At 36.2% G+C, this 23437-nt stretch overlaps 1 protein-coding gene and 1 long non-coding RNA gene across 2 annotated transcripts in view; one reads left to right on the top strand and one right to left on the bottom strand.

Moving 5' to 3' along the window:
• Positions 1-15: 15 nt before the first annotated feature.
• LOC138857932 (uncharacterized) lies at positions 16-15298 on the bottom strand. The gene is made up of 3 exons (XR_011397160.1): positions 15154-15298; positions 1671-1819; positions 16-178 (listed from the first exon to the last, which is right to left on the bottom strand). It is a non-coding gene; the product is annotated as an uncharacterized lncRNA (long non-coding RNA).
• Positions 15299-15586: 288 nt separating this feature from the next.
• comm3 overlaps positions 15587-23437 on the top strand; it is a 43598-nt gene continuing 35747 nt past the window's right edge. The window contains exon 1 of the mRNA XM_014238275.3: positions 15587-15742. The gene's annotated coding sequence lies outside the window, so the exon portion shown is untranslated. The remainder of the gene's footprint in view (positions 15743-23437) is intronic.

Here is a 23437-nt window from a genome sequence, read left to right as displayed (position 1 = left end):
AACAGTTCCTCACCTTAATATGCATAACATTAACCCGTAATTCAATTCCAAAAGTCCCTTCGATCGACTTCTTAACTTCCGAAGCGGAAATTTGACAATGCACTATTTTTATACCCTGAACAGGGTATATTAAGTTTGCCACGAAATTTGTAACACCCAGAAGGAAACATCGGAGACCCTATAAAATATATAATGATCATGTCTGTTAGTTTTTAAGCTATTGATGACATTTTGCACCTGTCCTTTTTCAACAAGAAGCTGCTCATTTGTCGCAACGGCCAATATCGGACCCATATAGCATATAGCTACCATACAAACTGAACAATCGGAATCAAGTACTTGTATGGGAAACTTTTTAATTTGACGTAATATCTTTACGAAATTTGGCATGAGTTATTTTTTAAAGCAACAATGTAATCTGCGGAGAAATGATTTAGATTGGATGACTATAGCATATAGCTGCTATACAAACTGAACGATCACGCAATTAGGCATGAGTTATTGTCTATGGCAACAATGTAATCCCGGCAGAAATTTTTAGATCAAATCACTTAATCATATAGCTGCCATACAAATTGAACAATCAAGGAGCCTTTATATTTGTGAAAGGTTCAACCGAAGTTAATGTTTTTTCTTGTTTAACTTACAAAAAAAGAAGGAGAATTAGAAAAAAGTCATTGTTAGTTATACATTATACATTGTTGTAATACTAAGTAGCCATAGAAAATGGGATAGCCAGTAGCCAAGCAACATTCAGTCGACAATGGCTGTGACAAATAAATAGTAGCAATAACAATGCGTAATTTACTGCCGTCCCCCAGAGGCACAAAGAGAGAACAAATGCGCAGCCAGAAGTAGTGGACACACAAACATACACACACGCACACATGCAATCATAAATATGTGTGCCCATGGGAATGCAATGATAATAAAACGTTAAGAGCTAAAAAACTCTAATTGATGTGCCTAAAAATTAATCGACGTATCAACATAATTGTGTACATAGTTCGGTGTGATAGAGGAGGGCAGCGCAAGAGGTCAATAAAACCAAAGAAAATTGCAGCGTAACTAATGATGCGTCGAACACTTCCGTTTCGACCGGTATGCGTTTAAAACACCTGGCTCTTTATCTGTTATTAAGAACGAATAACAAATACCATTTTTCCTCCATAACTAGCAAATGTGGGAAAAAAAGTTCAAAAAAATTGTTAATTCAGCTGAACGAATATGGGATGGAAGGGGGAAGAGAAACTTAATAATTTTTTCCTTCCTTTTTGTGACGGTAATATTGACCATCATGGACTTGCTTATGAAATATTGCTATTGCTTGGGGGTTCAGTGTTTATTGACAAAAGTAATAAAGAAAGGCCTTCAAATATTTCTAAATATTTGCATATATTTGTGCGAACATTTTAGTAAATGACTTAGCGTTCTAAAAATACCTCTTATAAATATCTTATCTTTTTTGGTGTTTCCCGCTACGTCACATGATAAGTCAATGTTTCAAGAATTAATAAGATTTATAATAACTAGACAAAATTCAAATATGGTAATTTCTATGGTTTTTTTATTTTGGAGCAAATATTTACAATAAATTCATACAAATTAACAAAAATTAGTAATCTAAATGCATATTCAACTACTTTCTCACTAATGCTAGGGTAACTTACGTTTTGAAACCGATTCACATTGTGTTAAGATATTTCTTCCTCGATGTATATAGTCAACCAGATGGTGGACTCTTATTATATTGGTTATATAGCAGCTAGGGAAAGGTGTGGACCGACATCAACAATTTCCGGTACCGAATCACAATGTGCTGAAAAATATATGCCCACATATTATAAAAGTAATTCATATACTTCACATATTAACCAACCGGTGGGCGAGAACCAAATGAAATTCGTATAAACTAAATTTCAAATCGGTCAAGTAGTTTGTGAAACATAAAAATTTTCCTAACTGTTTGTAATTGGACCATTGTTAAATTTTTTAATTTGAACTTTTTTCTCATGAGCACCTATTGTAATATCTCGGGTTATAGTTTAGGCATTTATGGTACGTGGTAATCAATGAAAATAGTAATTAAAATGTATGTTAAAGGTATTATAATGTATATCCACTCCCACTATTCAGAAATATTGGAACTACTCAATATTTTAAATGTTACGATCATCAGTTAGGTTAACAAAACGATTATGCTATCTTAAACAAGTTGTGACAGAATATGAATAGAGAATTGAACACTTTTATTAAATGTAAATTTATTATTTTTGAGGCAAATTTTATTATATAACATTTTTGGAATATTTCATCAGCTAACGTTCAGTTCCTCTTTTTGAGAACTCCTGCAGAATATCAGTGCCTTACAGTCTTAATATTCATTATTAGAGCAACTAAAATCGGCTCATGAGCTATTAAGAGTATCTACCCTAAGCATGTCGGAATCTATTCTCTGTGCATATGCACGTGTGCACAAACTATCAACAAATTGTTACTTATATGCTAAGATCGATGCTATATAATAAATTATGTGTAAAATAGCACGTCATCCTAGTTTCTTCCCCCCACATACATGAATATTAATACATACATACATACATAAGTAAGAAGTAATATCATATTGATATATTTTAACTTATCTCGCTGTTTCCTATTGAAGTGGAGGATTAATTGTATGATTCTACGATTAGGAGAAAGAGTTGGACAAATATGGACAAACACTTCAATTGAAGTAAGTCGTTTTGACGAAAAATTACGCCATAGCTAGTAAAGTGACTTCCCAATTGCCTTTCTGATATCACAAGCGGTTAAATGGATTTTTATTGTTGTCCTAATTAGATTTTAAGTGTTTAGTTAGCTCTTGTTTAGCAAAGCAAGAGAATTTAAACGAAAAACATAGGTTGTATGTTTCCTGGTTTAAACTGGCAGAATCTTATATTTATACGATAATGAGGAAGTAATTTTACCACACTGCAGGTGCCCCAGGGGTTACGGCTAGGTTAGGTTAGGTTCAAAATTGACCCTCAAGATGGGGGTCGCACTTGAACGAAGCAACTTAAGGCCAATACAAATCTGCTTAAGCATTTAATATATATTCCCACCAGCTCAGTGGGATACCTAAAAGTGTGAGTCACCAAGTTTTTAAGCCTTAATATTTCAAAAGTGGAAAAACCAAGAAGGAAGTTTTAAGATGTTTCTACCTCGTCTTTTTCCAAACAGCTTCTACAGATTCTCAACCTTAAAGCGTGGACGCCGATAGGGCAATGACCTGTTAGAACCCCCACACCTAGGGAAAGCACCGATGGTAGCCCAGCGCTGGCCAAGCTTTAAGAAGCCGAGCTATCCAGGAGTAGAACGCAGGACATAGAGTTTGGTTTGGCGAGTCCATGATCCAAAAAATTTCAATATGAAGTCAAGCGTGAGAAGATCAGTACATTTAGAAACCTAGATTGTCTCAATCCGAATCCTATACCGTATAGAAGACTGAAAATAGGATGTTTTAGGTTCGATTCAACCACAAAGCTGTCCAGAGCATTCTTAAACGCTTCCTCACTAATATATATGAAGGCCCTAACTGCGTTACTTAAACAGGACACCTCGCCAAGGCATGACAAAATATTCTTACTCCAAGTTTCAACACATTTTATTACTAACAACATAGAAATACAAAAAGAATACCATGTATTGAATTTGGTTGAAATCGGTTAAGCAAATCCCAAAATATGAGTTTTCACTTTAAAGATTCCTTCTAATTTTGAAGTCGGTTCCTATAAAGTCATCTCATACCATCCCAGAGATATAGTTTAGGGTCTGGACCACGCCTACTCTAAAAAAAAAATATTTCATGTGCAGATGCCCCTCCCTAATGTTATCCTGTATACCAAATAACAGTCTTATTTTTCTTATCTTCAATCTTATTGTGGAGCTTAGTTATAGCAATTTATTTGTTTTAGATTATACCGTTTTGTGGGCGTGGCAGTAGTCCGAATACGCCCATCTGCAATAACAACCGTCTAACGGGACCAAGAAATATGTGTACCAAGTTTCATAAAGATATCTCAATTTTTACTCAAGTTACAGCTTTCACAGACGGACGGACAGACAGACAGACAGTCGCCTGGATTTCAGCTCGTTTCTTCATCCTGATCATTTATATATACATAACCCTTTATCTAACTCGATTAGTTTTAGGTGATACAAACAACCGTTAGGTGAACAAAACTAGTATACTCTGTAGCAACAGGTTACGAGAGTATAAAAACTAAAAAATACGCTTTTAAAGCACTTTAAACTAAAAAGTGAAAAATATCCTTTTTATTATTTTAACAAATTCATTATTATCTTTGGTAATGACTAAATAGGGATACAAATTTAATGGTTCTCAATGAAATTTTGAGACAGTCAAGCGTGAAAGAAAACCGTTTAAAACTACCATGTGAAAACTTGACAGATGTTTACCCTACTATATATAGTACTTAAGTACGTGTACATACTCTGTTGTACGTATATAAATATATTATATAGGTATGCTCGATATACGAAAAGTATCTCACAAACCATCGTACGCTTTTCTCACAATAATACAAGTATTTTTCGGTCAAAGTTTCTATATTAGGAATTATTATTCACTTTTTAGTTTAATGTTCTTTAAAACAATTTTTTTTAAATATTTTAAACCATATTTAGTATTTAGGCACATGTGTTTTTTTCACTTTTTTTAAGGATGCGTTGGATTAAAGCTGTTATTCAAATGACAGCATGGATAGTTCATGCTCTTCGCTGCAAAGTTTTATAGTGGTTGTACGATTTTGCTTATTTTCACAGTGGGTAATAGGAATGGCTGGGTAACCTCACATACCAAATTTGGTTGAAATTAGTTCAATAGCTCCTGAGATATAGGATTTTACCTAAAGGTTGGTGGGGCCACGCCCACTTTTAAATGTTTACACCTCCTCCTATAAAGCTCTTCCTTAAAGTTTAGTTTGTGAAATTTAACGCTTTTTAGAAGTTTTCAACATAACCGTTATTCGGGGAGTGAGCGTGGTTCTATTCGAATTTTACCCATTTTCACAGCGTATGAAACAGTGCTAAAAAGACTTCCTCTCAGCAAATTTGGTTGAGTTATCTGCAGCACTTTGGAACATATGTACATTAAACCTTTTAGGGGGCGGGTCAACGCCCACTTTAAAGAAAATTTCAACCAATAGATGTCCCTTATTACAGTTCGGTATCCTAATTTAGTGCTTAGTTATGGCGCTTTATAGGTTTTTTAATGGCATTTTGTGGGCGTGGCAATGGTTCGATTAGGTCCATCTGCAATATCGGCCTCTCTTAGGTGCCAAGCAACATATGTAGCAAGTTTCAGCCAGATATATCACTTTTTACTCAAGTTATCGCTTGCACAGAATAAGTACAAGCATACAAACATACAGGTAAATCTAATAAAAGCGTTATAAAAACGATGTCTGGGCAAACATGCTCAACTTAGAATCACTTATATGAGGTATTAAGAGAAAGTGGTTATTTACCATTCTTACCACCCATACATATTAAAGTTAAGAGAGATTATATTAAATACAAAAATTTATTTCGTACCGAAAACAGTATTTTTTCATTTCGAGCGCAGAAACTTTTTAACCAACCTATATATTGAACACAAATGCCAATCTGCTGAATGGACTTAACTTTCCATCGTGCTAAGTGAACACCAAACACTCAGCATTATTTAGTGGTTTCTAAAAGAACGAATAAAATAAACGCAATTATTGTGGTAACAACTTGTCTTCAAAGATTTGCTAATAATAAACAATGATCACCTCATATCCCCAAATATGAATTAAAGCCGACGATTGCGATTTTGTCCAAGGCACAGAGCTAAAGACTTGTCAGTGCACTGCACTATATAAACTAACAGAACGCCACTTGAAGTCTCCCATCCAACAGTTACACAGAGAGGCTCATATGCTTCCGATTAAGGAACACAACGAACTCCTCTCTAGCCAGTTTCTACTATGCTGCTCATCTGCTCGAAACGAAGCTGCCTAGTAGTATCCTTTATAGCACGTTCAATATTAACTTCAAAAGCTTGAAGAAAGTCTGGTTTATTACTAAAGACCAATGACTTCAAATCACCCCACAAGAAGTAGTCTAATGGTGTTAAATTACAACTTCTTGGAGGCCATTCAATGTCACAAGTTCTTGAAATTATCGAATCTCCAAAACTTTCTCGCATAATAATACGGTTGTTGCACGTGCTGTTTGGCACGTTGCCCCGTTTTGTTGGAACCGGATATTGTCAAGATAAATTCTCAATTGCGGCCACAAAAAGTTGGTAATCATCAATCTATACCGCTCTGTATTGACAATAACCAGCTTCATTCCGAAAGAAGTACGGACCGATGATTCCACCAAACCAAAAACCACACCAAACTGTCAATTTAGGTGAATATAATGGTTGTTCATGAATAATTTGTGGATTTTCTTCGCACCACTCAGATGAAAGTGAGCCTCATCGGAGAGGATGATTTTCTTAAAAAATTTGCAATTGGAGAAAGATTATTTTGATAATAAAATTGAATCATTTGTAAACGTATATATTTTCATGTTGAATTGTAATCATTACTGAATACAATGAAAAAAAATTACAGATCATGACATATTAAATTGGCCGAAACGAATCCCTATTGTAAAACCCGATATGTGCATAACAATGATAGAAATTGTACATGTCAGAAGAACTATGATATCGCGTTATCTTTTTACGCGTGATAACAGTAAACAACATTTTCATCAGTTCGGCACTACTCTTTATTTCCGCCACCTTTATTGACTATGGTGGGTTAAAGCACATTTATAGGTCTAAGGAAATTGAGAATTTTAACAAATTCATTATTATCTTTGGTAATGACTAAATAGGGATACAAATTTAATGGTTCTCAATGAAATTTTGAGACAGTCAAGTGTGAAAGAAAACCGTTCAAAACTACCATGTGAAAACTTGACAGATGTTTACCCTACTATATATAGTACTTAGGTACGTGTACATACTCTGTTGTACGTATATAAATATATTATATAGGATACTTGAAACCAACTTTCACTTAACAAATTTCTGAAGCGAACGTTGCTTTTAATTTTAGTGTAGACAAATTCATTCGTGATGATCTATCCTATAGCCGTTTAGTAGCTCTCTAAAACACCTAATACTTGTACATCAAAATGCTGCTTTGATTTCTGTGACCTGCAATAAGCCTTTTAAAATATGATTACGAGTGTAAGAAGCTAATGTAGCAGTCTTTTGAAAATATTCGTAAGACCGATATGACTATGTTTCCAAATAGAAATATTCGGTAAGACCATGTCGAAAAGATTCCGTGTGAATAATTTAGTCAACTCTTTGGTAAACTTATTCGTCCCCTATATCAGTATATACGCATAGAGTTAAAGCAATACCAAGTGTAAAACAAGAAAAAGTCATCGCTCTTCCTGTTCGATCAAGCGATGAAGTAATCATTAAGATTACGCGAACCAACAATGGACCACAAAGCCTAGCTAAGTCTATCAATTATACTTGTCTTGAAAGCAAAAGAATTTAATTATGACACGTCGTCTACCAAACCTATGAATAAACTTGGAATATTGAGGAATTCAAAGTATAATATATGCAATGAAAAAGTAGTAGTAGTTTGTAGGAATCAAAACGAACTTTAAAGAAAACCAAGTGATTTAGTAAGTATAGACATACAAGTTATTTCAATTATTTGAGTAAAAAGTAAAGCAATCCTATTATTTGGGTACTTTGCAAAGGTTGTAAAATGAGTTGAAACAAGTAAAAATGATGTGGAAAATTAATAGATTACAACAAAAAATATATCATACACGTAATCAGTTGCTTTAGTAGAACTATCTTTTTAAATTTCTATTTCTGCATATTTTAAGATTGGAATTATTTATTGTTAAACAATACACAAGTATAAATTATAACACGCTTAAACAGTTAAGAACACGTTCTATAGTTCCGCCAAGGTGGTTAACTGCCTATGTATTTAGAAGATCCCACTTGTTAAAGAGAGGTATGTATATAAGTTATCCACAATTACCTCATTCTCAAAATGTTTGTTTTAAACTATTTACATTTCCTACAGGGTAGCTTCTATGACTATTGGATGTTCTTATAGTGTTTTTTTAAGACTGTCTTCGTTTGGATAACTTCAATTGGATAACTTTATTGTTGCTTTATTCTGTAAACTATCTTTAATTTATAACACCATAGTACGTGGCAAGTCGAACAAACAGCGTGGTACAAATACAACAAACTGGTATTGTCCAAAAAAGATAGAATTATAAGTACTGATACCTTTTTAATAAGATATCGACATACTCTCTTGCGTTAGGTTCGCTAGATAAGTTTATTGTTAATTTCACGTTTGAATTTTTTGACAAAAGAAAAAGAGAGAGTAGAGCTTAAAATTACAGAGCAGTTTAGTAGCGAATACAAGGCGCTTAACGCGCGCACATCTTGCTTCCATCCACGTCAAATGACATAAAAGGACATAAAGATTCTGAGTAACACCATTTACGAAATGACCTTAACTTATCTTTCATTTATCACAAACCGACTTGTTCTTCGAAAATCTCGTTAAAAAGGCAATAATGGGCATAAAAAAACTATTTTTAGAGTCTTACGCAAGATAAAGTGAACAGTAATTCATTACATATGAAACAAATTACTTATTTTTATATCAAACATTTGTATTTTATTAAATTATTATGAAAATTATTATTACATACAAGTGTATAACATACGAACAAATATGTACACAAGTGTTAACATTCCAAAACATTGAGAACAAAAAACATTTAAGGAAGGTATAAGTTCGGGTGCAACCGAACATATCTAAATTGTTTAAAAATTGTAAAATTTTAAACCACTAAACAGAGAAAATGGGGGGCAGAGAAAGGTGTGGGCTTGTGCACTAACCTTTGGCATTGCTTAGGTGTACACGAGAATATATTTTTGAGAAATTTAATAAACACAAATAATACACTGACCGACATAATGCATTACCGACTGAGGTAATATTGTACCGATTCTATCTTTTTTTTATCATTACCAATAATATTATTAACAGAAAAAGATTTATTAACAGAAAAAGATGTTCTCTGAGTTTTATCAAGGTACCTCACAGACCATATCGAATATAAGCGGTATAAAGTTAATACAGTGTTTAAAAAATCCTATATTAGTTATACAGTGGCTAGGGCAAGTTTTAACCCGATGCAATCCATTTTTATTTTTTGCAGAAAGATAAATATATTGTTATTAGAAAAACACGCCTTCTCAATTTCATTACGATATTCACATACTGACCAATATTTGGGGTAAGAAGTTGGGTATGGGAATTATTGATCCGATTTCATTTATTTTTGGCGCACGGCTCCTATAAATCCCTGTGGTATCATTTCGAGTGTAAAATTTTATATTTCTGAGACATTTAGTTATTGATTTATCGCACTTTTAGTAGTTTTTAACTAAACGGGAGGGGAGTGGGCAGAGTTTTCATCAGATTTCCCATATTTTCACACAGTCGTAAGAGTTGTCGAAAGAATTAATCATGTGCAAATTTGTGTGCTAATACTTGAATGGTTTTGGAGATATATACATTAAACCTTTTAGCGGGCGAAGGCACGCGCAATTTTTAAAATTTTGAAAACCACAAATACCCCTCCCTAATGCTATTCGTTATACCAAATAACAGTCATGTATCTTATTGTGGAGCTTAGTTATAGAAATTTATAGGTTTTCGATTAATGGCGTTTTGTGGGCGAGACAATGGTCCGATTACGCAATATAATATTGCCATCTGCAATGCCAACCTTTTTATGGTGCCAACATTTATAAAAAGTTTCATCAAGGTATCTTAATTTATATGTACTAAGTTACAGCTTGCACAGACGGGCGGAGAGACATTCACTCAGATTTCAACTCGTCTCTTCACCCTGACATATATACATATGTATCTGAGTATAATGGTACGTTAATGTGGTCCTATGTTTTCTTAAAATTGATCAAATAATCGATTTTCTGGCCAATCTATTCATTTGACATAAGCGCCTTAATGAAAAGCTTTTTTATATAGCAGAAAATTTCATAAGCTTAAAATCGCTCTAAAATAATTTGCGTGTGGCCCTAATTTAATTTAATAACTATTAAAACTGTTCAACCGTTACGCTAGTAAAACTCGATATATATGTACATACAAATTACTACAACAAATTATATAGTATTATAAATAAATTAATTGGAGGAAAAAGATGTGGTTAGCAAAAGCTCTGAGGCAAAAAAGAACTCGTGCGTTGTGTTTCCTTAATACGGAATTTTGCGGTTATTTCGTTATAACATTAATAATAATAAATAAAACGTCAGAAGTATTTTACAAACAAAATGTTTGATAATATTAACAAATTTACAATTTAAACATATGTATGTATATAAGTGATGTCCGGGAGCTTGTTGGCAAGGTCCATACAATTTTGTTAATGAATAAGATCGTACACATGTATGTACATACATATAAATATAATATATACAACGGCGGTTAATAATGATAGAGCATACAAAATGCTTACAAATACACATAAATACAGAATTGATCCATTAAATTTTTCATTCCCTAGAACCACTGATGATTACCTACTCCTTGCCTTGTTCAGAAAACAAAATTATTACTTGATATACATTTTAATTTGAAATTATTATTTATTGTTGTATTTTTACCCTACACTTGTTACTCCCCCTCGCGTAAATTGTTATTAGAGCTATTCACAATGATAAAACTGGCCTAAAATATGCAAACCAGAACTAAGTAGCTTTGAAGATAGCGGTAATACCATTTTAATGAGGTACACGCATACTCTCTTGTACGAATTCAACTAAATAACTTTGATATGCCTTTTAAATGATATTTTCTTTTACAAGAGAGCAGTACGCGAGCACAGAAATTGTGAATCGAAGACCGCTAATATTTAGTCGAACTCGTTTTTTTTTTGCTATATAAAAGATAGAAATTTTTCACATGGGTTCAATGTTTAGATACCAGTAGCCTACTGCTGAGTTAGCAAATTGTGCATAAAGATGTCGCTTTCGGTTTGGTTTTTAACGAGCCTGAATCTTCCTCTATCCTCAACAATAGCGATCGCACGTGATTGCCAGTGTAAAAGCTGATTATTAATTTGCTATGTTATATTAAGTCGTTATGAAACTTTGAAAAAGTGGTGTTCCTTCTTATCACCACATTCAAGTGGTTAAGGTATGTACGTAATTTATCTCAAAATTTTTTAACATTGCTTCGTAATCGAAAAAAGTATCTAAATGTTAAAACTATAACTGATAACAAGTCTTAGAACGTTAATCCGCGATTGTTCAAAATGCATTAAGCGATTTCCTGCTGTTTTATATTAGGAATAAAGATTCATTAAATTTTCTATATATGTTTAAAGTCAGATAGAGTGAATTTTTATCGTATTAGGTATTTCCTTCGATGAAAATTAACTTTTTAGTGAACTTTGATCGTGTGTTATTTTCTACCTTTAGTACATAAAATTTAAAATTTGAAAAAAAAAATAAGAATTTAACTTTCGACCTTCACTTTCCGATCATTTACGATAATTGACAATTGAATGCATCTAATCAATAGGTGCCACAAATGTTAGCCATCGACCCTTTTTCCTCCGATATTATCTGAGATTTGGCTCATGGTGATTAATCAGGTTCTTAAAGGGACTCGTCAACATGTAAAACGAAACGTTCTAGAGATCCTGATAAATAGAGCTTTTGCAACCCTATTTGCGGTCAATTTGTAGATTTTTCATGTTTTCGTCCTAGCTCTCCCCTTAAACGTCGATTACTTTCAATAGCTTTGATACCCATATGGCCCGTATGGAATTTAACGAACCGTCATCGAAAAAAACTAGTGCAACATGTTGCTACAGAGTATACTAGTTTTGTTCACCAAACCGTTGTATGTATCACCTAAAACTAATCGAGATATATTATATGTATGTATGTATCCCTGGGCCTGGAGTTCTCGAAAATTTAGGGGAGAGGATTAGCGTTACGAGGAGAAAGCAATTTAATTAGGCAACCGAACAACGTAAATTTTTTTGGAATTTTCGGAATTGCTTAGTCGCTATGATCCAATCTTTAGTCAACATTTAGAAAGATTTAGGGCTTCTCAAGATTCACATCAGTGTTTCCATTACCTGTCTGAGCAAATACAGAATGAATTTATTGAACTTTGTGCTCGTCCTTCATATTGGAAGAAGAAAAATAGGCAAAATGTTACTCCATAATTGTTGATGCAGCACCTGATTCCAGCCATTGGTAGCAAACTACATTTAGTTTACGTTATCTCCATCTCGATGCTGAGAAAAAAGTCTACGACATAGAGGAACGTTTTCTCGCTTATGTAGATTGTCGCAAAAAACCGGTAAAGCAATTGCCGCTTTAATTTGCAAAACATTGGAAAATTGCAACATTCCTTTGGAAGATTGTTTTGGACAGGGCTACTATAATCCTAGTAATATGAGCGCCAAAAATGAAGGATGGTAAAATCACATCCAACGTCTAAATAAGAATGTAGCTATTGCGCCCTTGGTGCCCACACTCTGAATTTGGTTGGAGTTGACTCAGCTGAATGCTGTCCTCGAGCATTAACTTTTTTTGTGTAGTTCAAAAATTTTTCAATATTTTCAGTAGTAGCACACAACTTTGGGAAATTCTGAAATTCAAAACATCCAATTCACTTCACTGTCTTTTTAATACGAGGTGGTCTGCTAGAATGGATGCCATCAAGCCACTTGCGAAAAATCTTCCCGGATTGATAAACGATTTCAAATAAATTACAAAACTTAACCTTACGGCAGAAACTCGTCTAGACGTTGATGGAATTTTAAAATAAATGAGCAAATTTGAGTGAAGGGAAGAGTCGCCGAAGTGAGTGACATTAACGAATCGTTCTCATTTCTATGGCAGTTCCATGATAAGAAGAAAGATGAACTCAACGCAGCTGTAAAAAATTTCGCAAAAATGTGTTCCGTTGATTACGTATCTAATTAGTTGTCCAATACTCGAAAATTAGGAAGACCTCTCCCAAATATTTGCATCGCTTTGAAAATATTTTGCACTTTACCCGTTTCTACTTCAAGTGGTGAACGTTCGTTTAATGCTTTAGTAAGTAAGGATCAAAAATTTTTATCGATCATGCTCTTCACAGACTCACCACTTGAAGCAGAAACGAGTCATAAACCGTAACTTACTACGCCTCTGCTTTTCGTTCAAGAATAAATTATTTTACAAATTTTTTTAGGACATTTTAAAAATATGAATGTGGAGAGAATTAAATTTACTCCAACACACACATCCATCGACTTCCCCATTATTAACTTGTCAAAGAAGCAGGCTGTACATCTATACCCCCTTATATGTCGCATATCCACAGGTAATGCTAACCATGGGACATTGTCATTGACGTTGGCAAAGTTATTTTGTAGGCATTTGCTATCATGAAATATTCCTTCTCGAAATGGCGTCGGGTAGGCATGTTCGAGCTGTTATAGCGTATGTATGAGCTCTTGAACCGTTTAAAAATTTTAAGAGGATGACAAAAAATTTGTATACATTATATATATTTTGGAAAATTAAGATTCTATATTTTTAGACTTAAATAATTCATTCATTTAATATGATGATTGATACATTACATTACATATGCTAACAATTATAATTAAAATATTAACCATACATGTACATACGTATGTATATATTTTATTACTATGTTCCATTTTTAATTAAAATTTATGTTTTGAATATTACTTTGCTAAATTGCAGCAACAAATCACAAAACAATGGCATTTTATCTTTGCTGGCATCATACCACCGAAGCAATGCATGCACATGTTGTCTCTTCAAAATTTGTGTGCAAATGAAAACAACTCTGAAACCACCATACTGACAGTTCATTGCTAGCAATGTATGACAGGAAATGTATTTAGACATCAATTGCTAACCGTTGACAATATTGCTAGCAATTCAGTTTTTTAGCAATATTTAATTTCCTGGCATCTAGACTTTTTTTTACTTTACTTACTACGCCTCTGCTTTTCGTTTAAGAATATGTTATTTAAAAATTATTTTTAGAACATTTCAAAAATATGAATGTGGAAAGATGAAATTCACTCCAACACACACGCACAATCACGGGCTTAAATATGAAATTTACATATTAATGTAAAGTAGGTACATTAGGGTGGATAAAAAAAAAACAAATGTTCGACTAATATCATTCAATTTCGTACAAAAAAAAATTTTGCTTTAAAATATTCAATTTTTATGGAGCAGTAAATTACTTACAAGTCTATGAACTTCGCAATTTAAAATGATGGTTTTACATTAAGTTATAAATTCACAAGAAACAACAAATTTACTTTAAAATACTCAAATTTCAATCGTAACGGTTAAGTTTACGAAAAACCCGTAAGAGCCTATATTTTAGAGCATTCAATTTCCCACAAAATCTATGAAACGAGATATTTTTTCAAGCAGTTAGAAGCGAGATATGAATTTTTCTTTTTTCTCTCTGATAATAAGAACAAAATAGAAAACCGTTAAGTGGAGGATCTTCCCGCTCATATTTGGAGAGCCTTTCTTAAAGGTATATGTCAACTAATTTTTTAGAGTACAAAGCCAAAAAAATTCGTTTTTGATCCACCCTAGTGTACATATGTATATAATGTATCCCGTAGATATGTGTGTGTATATAAAAGAGTAAATATTTGTGTTAATGATAACTACACATACATACAAATACACACTTACATACTTATATATGTATACATATCTTGATATGAAAAACAGTGTTACACATTAATATTGAGATCAGTTAGTTGGTAACATACATTCATACTATTATATAAATGTTAGTGTGTCACTTCATTGAATTTGAACCTTCAAGCCATCTGACTTAATGGCCTGTAATCACTGTTCTTGAGTATTTCATCAAAATAGTGACGCAAAGGGCAAATGCCACAGTGATAAAGAGCAAAGCAAAAACTTAAATGTTCTAGACACAAATATAAAAAAACAGCGCGTACTCGCACTAATGCCCTCCTTCCCCACTGATCGACATTGAATGGCGCACCATAGATTTGATCTCATTTCGTTTTTTGTTTATTTTATTTACGATTTCTTACGCTTGGCAGTGTCACCACCTAAGAGCCGCCGCTCCCCTAATAACGCCATCGAACGCTTGGCAATTGCACCGCGCGCATGCATCGCGACAAACCGCGCGTCTTCGTCGCTTATCTAACCACTTGAGTTCACTTGAGCAATTCTCATTCCAGTACTTCCCTGCCTCTGATTGCGGGTCGTTTATTCGCATTCGGCACGTCTGTTGTTCGTCTTTGTTTGTTTTGATTGGAATGCTTTTGTTGCTTTGTACGCGTACGTCGCTCTCAGCCGACGCCGCGGTCCTCTGATCATCTGAATAAAATAAAATTAATACTTAAGTTAGCTGGTTGAATCCGCTAGCGACACAGTTAATTGTTGCAAACATTATAGGCAACCGAGTGTACGAGCGCACTTCTCATCCACGTTAGCCGCCGGATTCATATTTCTTTCCATCTACTCCTTGCATATTCAATGCGCTGGTCGCCGCATTTCGATCGAGCATCCACCTAATCGGTAGGTGAACAGTGTTGCGCGCTGCGACGGATGCGTTTGCTCCGCGATGTCCATGGAGCCACACATCTAAAAATAAACCGCCTACCGTCTGCCGTTGTCGCTATCTCAGATCATACTAACAAAAATTGTATTTGTGATTGCCGCTGTTAGTCCGTTCCCTTGCTTTGTGCTGCTGACGGTTGTTTGTTGTGTTAAGTTTCGCGCGCGCTAAACAAGTTTGGACCCGCTCGTCTTGACGTCGAGCGGAGCACGTGAAGTGAACCTTGACGCGGGTGTAAGAAGCCACAAGGTGGCCGAGCCCTGCCTTGCGCGTATTTTGTTTTGATTTCTCCACATATTTTGCTTTGTATTTTTGTTATGTTGTGTTGCTTCGCTTGTGTTGTGAATTTGTCAGACGCCACTGGGTTGTTTACGAAAAGGTGGCAACACTTCAAGCTCTTAAGCTGTAATTTTTTGGCTGTGAACTTTTGTGTTTTTATTTTATAAATTCTTCAAGTTTAATTGATTTTTTTTTACTGATTTAATACAATTTTTAGTGATTTAAGTTTAAGTAAGTGAGTTGCAAGATAAGTATTAAATGTTCCTAAGTTTTGTGCAGTATTAAAAAGTTTAAACGAATTTTTGGTGCCGAGTCAGCTTTTTGTTTCATTTTGTTTTATTTTATTCTATTTTATATCTATTCAAACACGCCGTTCAGTCTTGAGAAGCTTGTAAATTTACAAATAAATATACTACATTCATATTTAACTCGAAATTCGTTCGATTCTTACAAATCAAGTGCGTTCACATTAGTTTTTCTTGACAGCTGTCCGCCATTTTTGTAGATTTTTTCTTACAAAACGAATACACTAAATAAGAGGTCTTGGATGCAATCGCAATCGAAACCAAAAGTTTCTGTTTTTGTTTTGAATACCATTAAAAAAAGTAAATCAAAGCTATGTTTAATAAAAAACAAAAATATAAAAAAATAGTGTTATGATATGATGGTCTTTAACCACAAACGCGTTTATTACTCGTACTAATTAAATAAAAATAATTTTTAAACACCGCGGTGTCCCCCCGTGGGATCACTGATAATTTGATTATTCCCAATTTGTAATCGTTCAAAACATTTGCATGTTTATCTATACACTTTTATATTTATATGCTTGATACATTGCGTTTTTATAAATTCTTTAACCATATCGAATCGTTTATCTTATTTGAAAAGTTTTAAGCTATTTGTTAACGGATGGCTGATAGATTTGTGCAATTTAGACAGTGCTTTAGTTCAAAAACACATTTCTAAAGGCAAATTCACGTTGCGAAGTAAATACTTACGTAAACTATTATGCTAGATGACTGTAACCATCCCAAAATACTCAAATAACTTTAATTGGAGTAATTCAGAGAGTTTTAAAATGTAAATTTTTTAACAAAAACTACAAACTCACAGATATTATTCTCTCACCAATCTCATATTTTGCACTGCATCAAAAAAGAAACGAACTGTCAAACCTGCGTAGTAATATTAAAGAAAAAATTAAAGAAAATGCATTTCAAAAGTCTAATAACGAGACGATTCTGCCGTTCTTGATTAGAATTGTATTTGCAAATGTCAGTGTGATTCTTAAGAGATTTTTCCATTTTAAGTTTGTTTAAAACCAGCTGATCTAAATAAGCACATGTGAGTAGTTGTGTATTCTTTCTGTTATAATGGCATAAAATATTTCTAAAATGGTAATTTAGATGGCCACTGAGGAGACAATATTGTGGCGAATACAAGTACATAAGAATGTCGGCTACATATTCAGGTTCCATTTTTTATTCAGCATCTCTCATTTCTAGTTGCAATTGGCGCGGTAAAGCAAAATATTCGGGTTAAAAACAGCAAATAAAAATCTATAAAAAAATCGGAAAATCAGCACAGTATGTACAACATATAAAATGAAATAGTCAAAATTTGAATTAATGGTAAACACATTAAGTCATGAGAAATGTAAACAAATAGCTAACATATTAGATAAGCCACATACTTACATATGTATAAAATATATTGTACATTTACACATGATGCACATATTTTCTTTGGATTCGTGCAGTCGAATACGAGCATATACACATCTATTTTCATTTACATATTTTAGCGGATTTCTTAACCAAAATCTGGTTTAATAACAACACAAAAATTTGCCATATGACCTTGAAAATTTGGTCAACACACTCCAGCCGAATTAGTAGTTTTTAGTAAATGTAGCAGAGGGCCTAATTTCTTCTTGTATAAGAGAGCAATTAGCTTACCCCAAAAGAAAGTTTGGAAGTAAAGACTGCATAATTCCGAACCAAACCACATACCTTCAGCTACCATTATCCCTGTGATCGAGAGGAGAGTACCAAGCTCTCACTTTTGTTTTCCACATTAAGTTGCAAGTTTCCTTTCTGCCAGTTCAAGGTTAATTTCCTTAATCTCTATCAATACGTTAGTTTTGTTCGTTTGACTGGACTTAGTTCTTCTTCCAGGGATAAAGATTTCAAAGGAACATGTTGATCACATCGTTCATATAAAATTGTTTTTCAAAAGACTATCTAAAGAAGAGAAGTTTCATCAACAACGAATTTCATAAAGCATTATTAGAACCTTTGACGAAATGGTACCATTTTAATAAAAAGAAAAAATCAATGAAAGCGATAGCAAAATTTCATGAATTGGACTTGAAACTGCTACCATCATATTTCCGTATTAGACCCCCAATGACCCCTTGAAACTGCTCGCCGGAAAGACATTTAGCGACAATAAAGAAGTCATAGCCGATAGTAAGGCGCAACGAAGTTTTGAAACAAAAGAGAAATCGTAATACAAATTTTCATGAACGAACTATCCACACCATTTCCCAGAAATTCTGCCTCAGAAAAACGATCCGAACTTTTCAAAATATCTGCTGTGAATATCTTCTTATGTAAACAGTCACTGAAAGCATCAGCTAGCTGACTTGAGAGAGCAGAAACCCCTCTTTAAAGTCAACACCTAAACAGTTAAAACGCCGAATCTAACCTAACCACCAACCCTAAATTCACTTTTAAAAACTAACTATTCCTACCACACCTAATAACCTGCTTGTCAGTGCTAAAGATTCATTTGACTTATCAAAATCAGTGCCTTTAAAATAATGTATTTAATACTTGTGTACCATATGTAGGTATATATGAATTGCTCTAATATTCATTAATAGTAAAATGGTAAATGATAAAATTATGAAACAAATGACGGCGTACGCATTGTTTAGAATTTTTTCTCCATTTTTTTTATGACTTAACACTTCTTCTGTTGAGTAAGTCGCGATAAACATCGAAAGTAAACAGCATAAACACATTTGAATTGTTATCAACATTCAGTGTGAATTAATGATAAATGTAATAAAAATATAGGAAAAGATAAATTCGTATACTAGAGTATTCCTCACGAATGTTGCTGAAATAGAACAATCCGAATAATTTGAAAAATATTAATTGTAAATAATAGCTATTACGAGGGTTGCCTTTTATATTTCGGGATTTGAGAACAATAACGAATGTTAATCATCGCAAATAGCTTTAGGTTAGATTAGGTTAGGTTAGAGGGTCGATCCTAAGAAGGATCACACTTGGACAGCTTAAACGCCGGTCCGTTGTGGTACCCAAAACTCCTATGAGCTGGATCAATAGACCCTTACATGTCGACAGAGCGCTTTGTGCCTATGACAAGCTTGTTGAGACGGCCAATATCCGTTTCGGCCAAATCTTCTGGTCCGCCAAAAGTGTGATTGCCGAGATGTCCAGTGAGAACTCCTACCATGGCGGCGAGGTGAACTTTGTTCAAGGCGAGAAGATCCCCCGACCTCCTGCGATCCACTCTCGGCCAGAAGGATCGCGCAGTCGCGCAGGAGTTGGTCGTCGATGAGCGTCTGCTGAGCGCATGCGAGGTCCATTGGTCCAGAGCCAGAATGCAAGACGTTAGCGGAGAACCAACTCGATCCCATTCCGATGTGAGCGGGGCAAGGGTGCCCCCCATGGTCTGAAATCTTTTGCACCGACATCAGAGCTTTTACCGGCCTTTGGAATAAACGTAACCTTAACCTGCCTCCAGGCCTTCGGGACGTGGCCCAACCTAACACAGTTCGCGTAGATGGGGGCCAGCCAGCTACATGACACCTTAACCGTACGCTGTAGTTGCGCCGATATGATGCCATCAGGACCCGGGGACTTGAATGGCTTGAATGATTTCAGCGCCCAGGTAAGGTGACGCTCATCCAAAAGGTACAGCCTTCCTGAAGCTCCCTCAGTGGCACTTCTACAGTAGAGCGATTCAGCGGAAAATGAGCATCTAGGAGTAGCTTCAGGAACTCCTCACTACTCGTAGTCCACCCGCTATCTGCATTTCTTAGATACCCCACTGGAGTAGGATTTTTTGCTAGAATGCGTCTAAACCTTGGGGACTCGTGACAACCCTCTACACTGCCGCAGAAGGCTCTCCACGAAGCCCTCTTGGCTTTCTTCAACTCGGACTTGTAAATGGCCAGTCCGGCCTTTTACAACGCCCAGTCGTCACTAGAGCCACTTTTACGGGATTTATTGAAGAGTCTTCTACTCGAAGATCTAATCTCCGTTAGCTCCGAAGTCCACCAAGGAACTTTTCTGAGTTTTCAGAGGACAGGAGCTTTCAAGAGTAGTTCTACTAATAGAGCTGATCGAAGCTTCCTGCAATACAGGACCCAATTGGTATTCCTGAAGTTTTTGTAGGTTCTATGCTTCGGGCGCGAGGCGTCTAAGCTTATCCCTATATATTTATGATCAGAAAAGGAGTGGTCGTCTAGAACTCTCCATTTCGAGATCAAGGGAGCAATTTCCCTAGAGGCTAGCGTGACGTCAAGGACTTCCGCCCTGCTATCTGTCACAAAAGTAGGGCAGTTTCCCCTTTTGCAGATAATAAGGTCTACATCACAAATAAAATCAGAAAGTGACTCACCTCTTGCGTTTGTGTCCGAGCTCCCCCAGACGGTATGCCTTGAATTGGCATCCGAGCCTATTAGAACCGCGGCTCCTTTACGCCTGGCCTCTGCCAGAGCCATACTCAGCAGGTCCGGAGGTGGTTTCACCTCGTCGTCGTGCGACATATAGGCTAAGACAAGCCAGATTTCTCTAGCACTGCCCTCCAGCCGAGCAGTGACGACGTCCTCGTTGCTGAAATGAGGTAAAAGCAAAACGTTAAGTTCATTTCTGACCAACAGACAGGCTCTGGTTCTACCTGTGCTGCTTGCCGCCAGGAGCTTATGGCTTTTTGTCCTTAGTCTAGATATTCCATAGCTGCTCAGCCACGGTTCCTGGATAAGGACAACGTCAGCTTCGTCCCTTCCTAGACGAAGCAATAGATCGGCGGATGCCGCCTTTGAGTGCTGGGGTTAATTTGGAGGATCTTCACCCTCCAAACTCCACTCCAGCCGTGCGAGCTCCGCACCATCGTCCATATCATCGACGCCAGCCTCCGCGAACAGACGCTCGAGACTGAAGACGGATCCATCATCACCTGACGATCCGCCCCCCGTGCTCACCGACATCCATTTTCGAGAGGGAAACTTTCCCACTCTCTTTCGCCCCAGCAATAGGCAGCGAGTCATCCGCCCTGGCTTCTGAGAGGAGCGAGGGACTCCTTGTTTAGAAGTATCAGCGCTTGCCGATATGGTGCCTCGGTTCTCTCCAGCCTAATCACCCTCCAGTCTTGGGTGGAAAGAGATGGCTTGCAGTACCGCAACATCTCTTCAATTTCGGCCGGGGTAGAAGGTTCGGCCGGAAGCCAGAGGCCGATTTGGCCACCGCCTCAAGCCTTGCTCCTTTCCACACCTCCCCTACCCTGGCTACCGCCTCCCTATAAAGGATTCATCGGCCCCACTTTCCCGTCGCTCAGCACCCTGCTTGCCACCGTAGCGCTCCAAAATCTTGGCAGCCAATCGACGATCAGACTTCAGCTTTTTAACTACAGTTACGCGCTACCCCACCGGGCGTTTACCGTTCGCCGAGGACCCCATGGCCCCCATGAACTTAGCAGAGGTCGGTTTCGACCTACTTCCCCCCTCGTCCTTAGTATTTTCGTTAGTATTCATTTTGTTGGGTCCCCACTCAGAGCCGCTATCCGCCTTCCGTAAAGGTAGTCGTCTTTTATGGTCCCAAGGTTGTCTTAGTTATGAGGCCAAGGCGAGGGTTGACGCACGCTCTTATGAGGCAATGCGTTCAGAGCCGACTAGCGCAAGGAAGGAGTCATCTCAACAAACACCTACCACAATAACTTAATGATGACGGGAGGGGCACGTACTCCGAGGCCTGCCATGGTTTTAACGGGACGGAGGCAGCCTTGGCATTAGCCCATCAGCCATTTCTGCAGGGTATCACCCCTGCAGACTCAGGTGACAGAATACCACGAGCACCAGCCCAGGGTTCAACCGAATCCATCTAATAGTCCAGGCTATCTATGTCCATGTCGATCAAAGGTCAGATCAATAGTTCAAAAAAGACCGTAAAGGCCGCAGGCCATTTGGCGTTACCCATGATGCATCGCGCGGAGGCGAACCTGCTCTACATCCCGCAAATAGCGTTATTGTTTTTAAAAAATATTCTAAATTAAGATCTACATACTTTTGCATGCGTTTGAATCAATTGTCGAAGCACTTTTTCCACTCTAATTGAGGTGTCTCCAAAACATGCGTTCTGAACGCATCAACCGCCTCTCCAGGTGTCGAAAAACGTTGACCTCTTAGTTTATTTTTTACGTATGGGAATGAAAAGAAGTCAATCGGGGTCAAGTCAGGACTAAACGGTGGATGACACATCAAATCGATGTTTTGAAACTCGTACTGTCGTGGTCTTGGTTGGTTGTTGGTTTTCCTGATTTCTTGAAAGACAACTAGCAAACAAGTGGTTGTGTACCACCCAGAATTTACTGTTGTGTGTTGTTCTAGTGATATGGTTGCGAGATGTCCAGTTTTTCCAAAAAACAGGGAACCATTAGCTTGGAAGTGCTTCGTGCGAGAACAACTTTTGCTGGATTCGACTCATCTGGAAATACCCATATATTTGACTGCTGCGTAAATTCACGACCTATTACGATGTCTTAGTTGTATTTCGAAGCACCGCTATCGTGTTTTTTTAACATTTCTCTTGACCAATCGACACGAACTTTTTTCGAACGATTGACAAATTGTGTAGGATCCTACGTGAAGAAATTTTTTAAAGTCAAATATTCATGCAATATTGAAATTGTGTCCCACTTATGTCTATAGTTGTCTCAATGTCACGAGAGGTCACATGAAGATCTTCCAATATCAGTTTGCGGACATAATCAATAGTTTCTGGAAGAACAACTGATTTTGGACGACCTTCACGAAATTCGTCTTGGAGTGATAAACACTGGTCTTTGATGGAGCTTCATCGCCAAAAATTTAATTAAATTCATCGATGCACTTTTTCTGAGATAATTCACGTCGAAAGTTGAAATTCCATATTTGACCAGTGCAGAAGGCTTTGAAAATGGTAAAAGTAAAAGAAATTCATAGTAGGTTGGAACCCATTGGAATCAAAAGATAAAATAGCAAAAATGGTTGGTAAGAAAAAGCTTCGGGTGTAACCCAAAATTTTATACTCTTGCAAGAGGTAATAGTTTTATTAATATATGTCACCGATAAGGTCTGG

Source organism: Bactrocera oleae, chromosome 6, assembly GCF_042242935.1.
Source record: "Bactrocera oleae isolate idBacOlea1 chromosome 6, idBacOlea1, whole genome shotgun sequence".
Taxonomy (NCBI): Eukaryota; Metazoa; Arthropoda; class Insecta; order Diptera; family Tephritidae; genus Bactrocera; species Bactrocera oleae.
The sequence above is the reverse complement of the archived record's forward strand: the minus strand, read 5'-3'. Positions and strand labels throughout refer to the sequence as shown.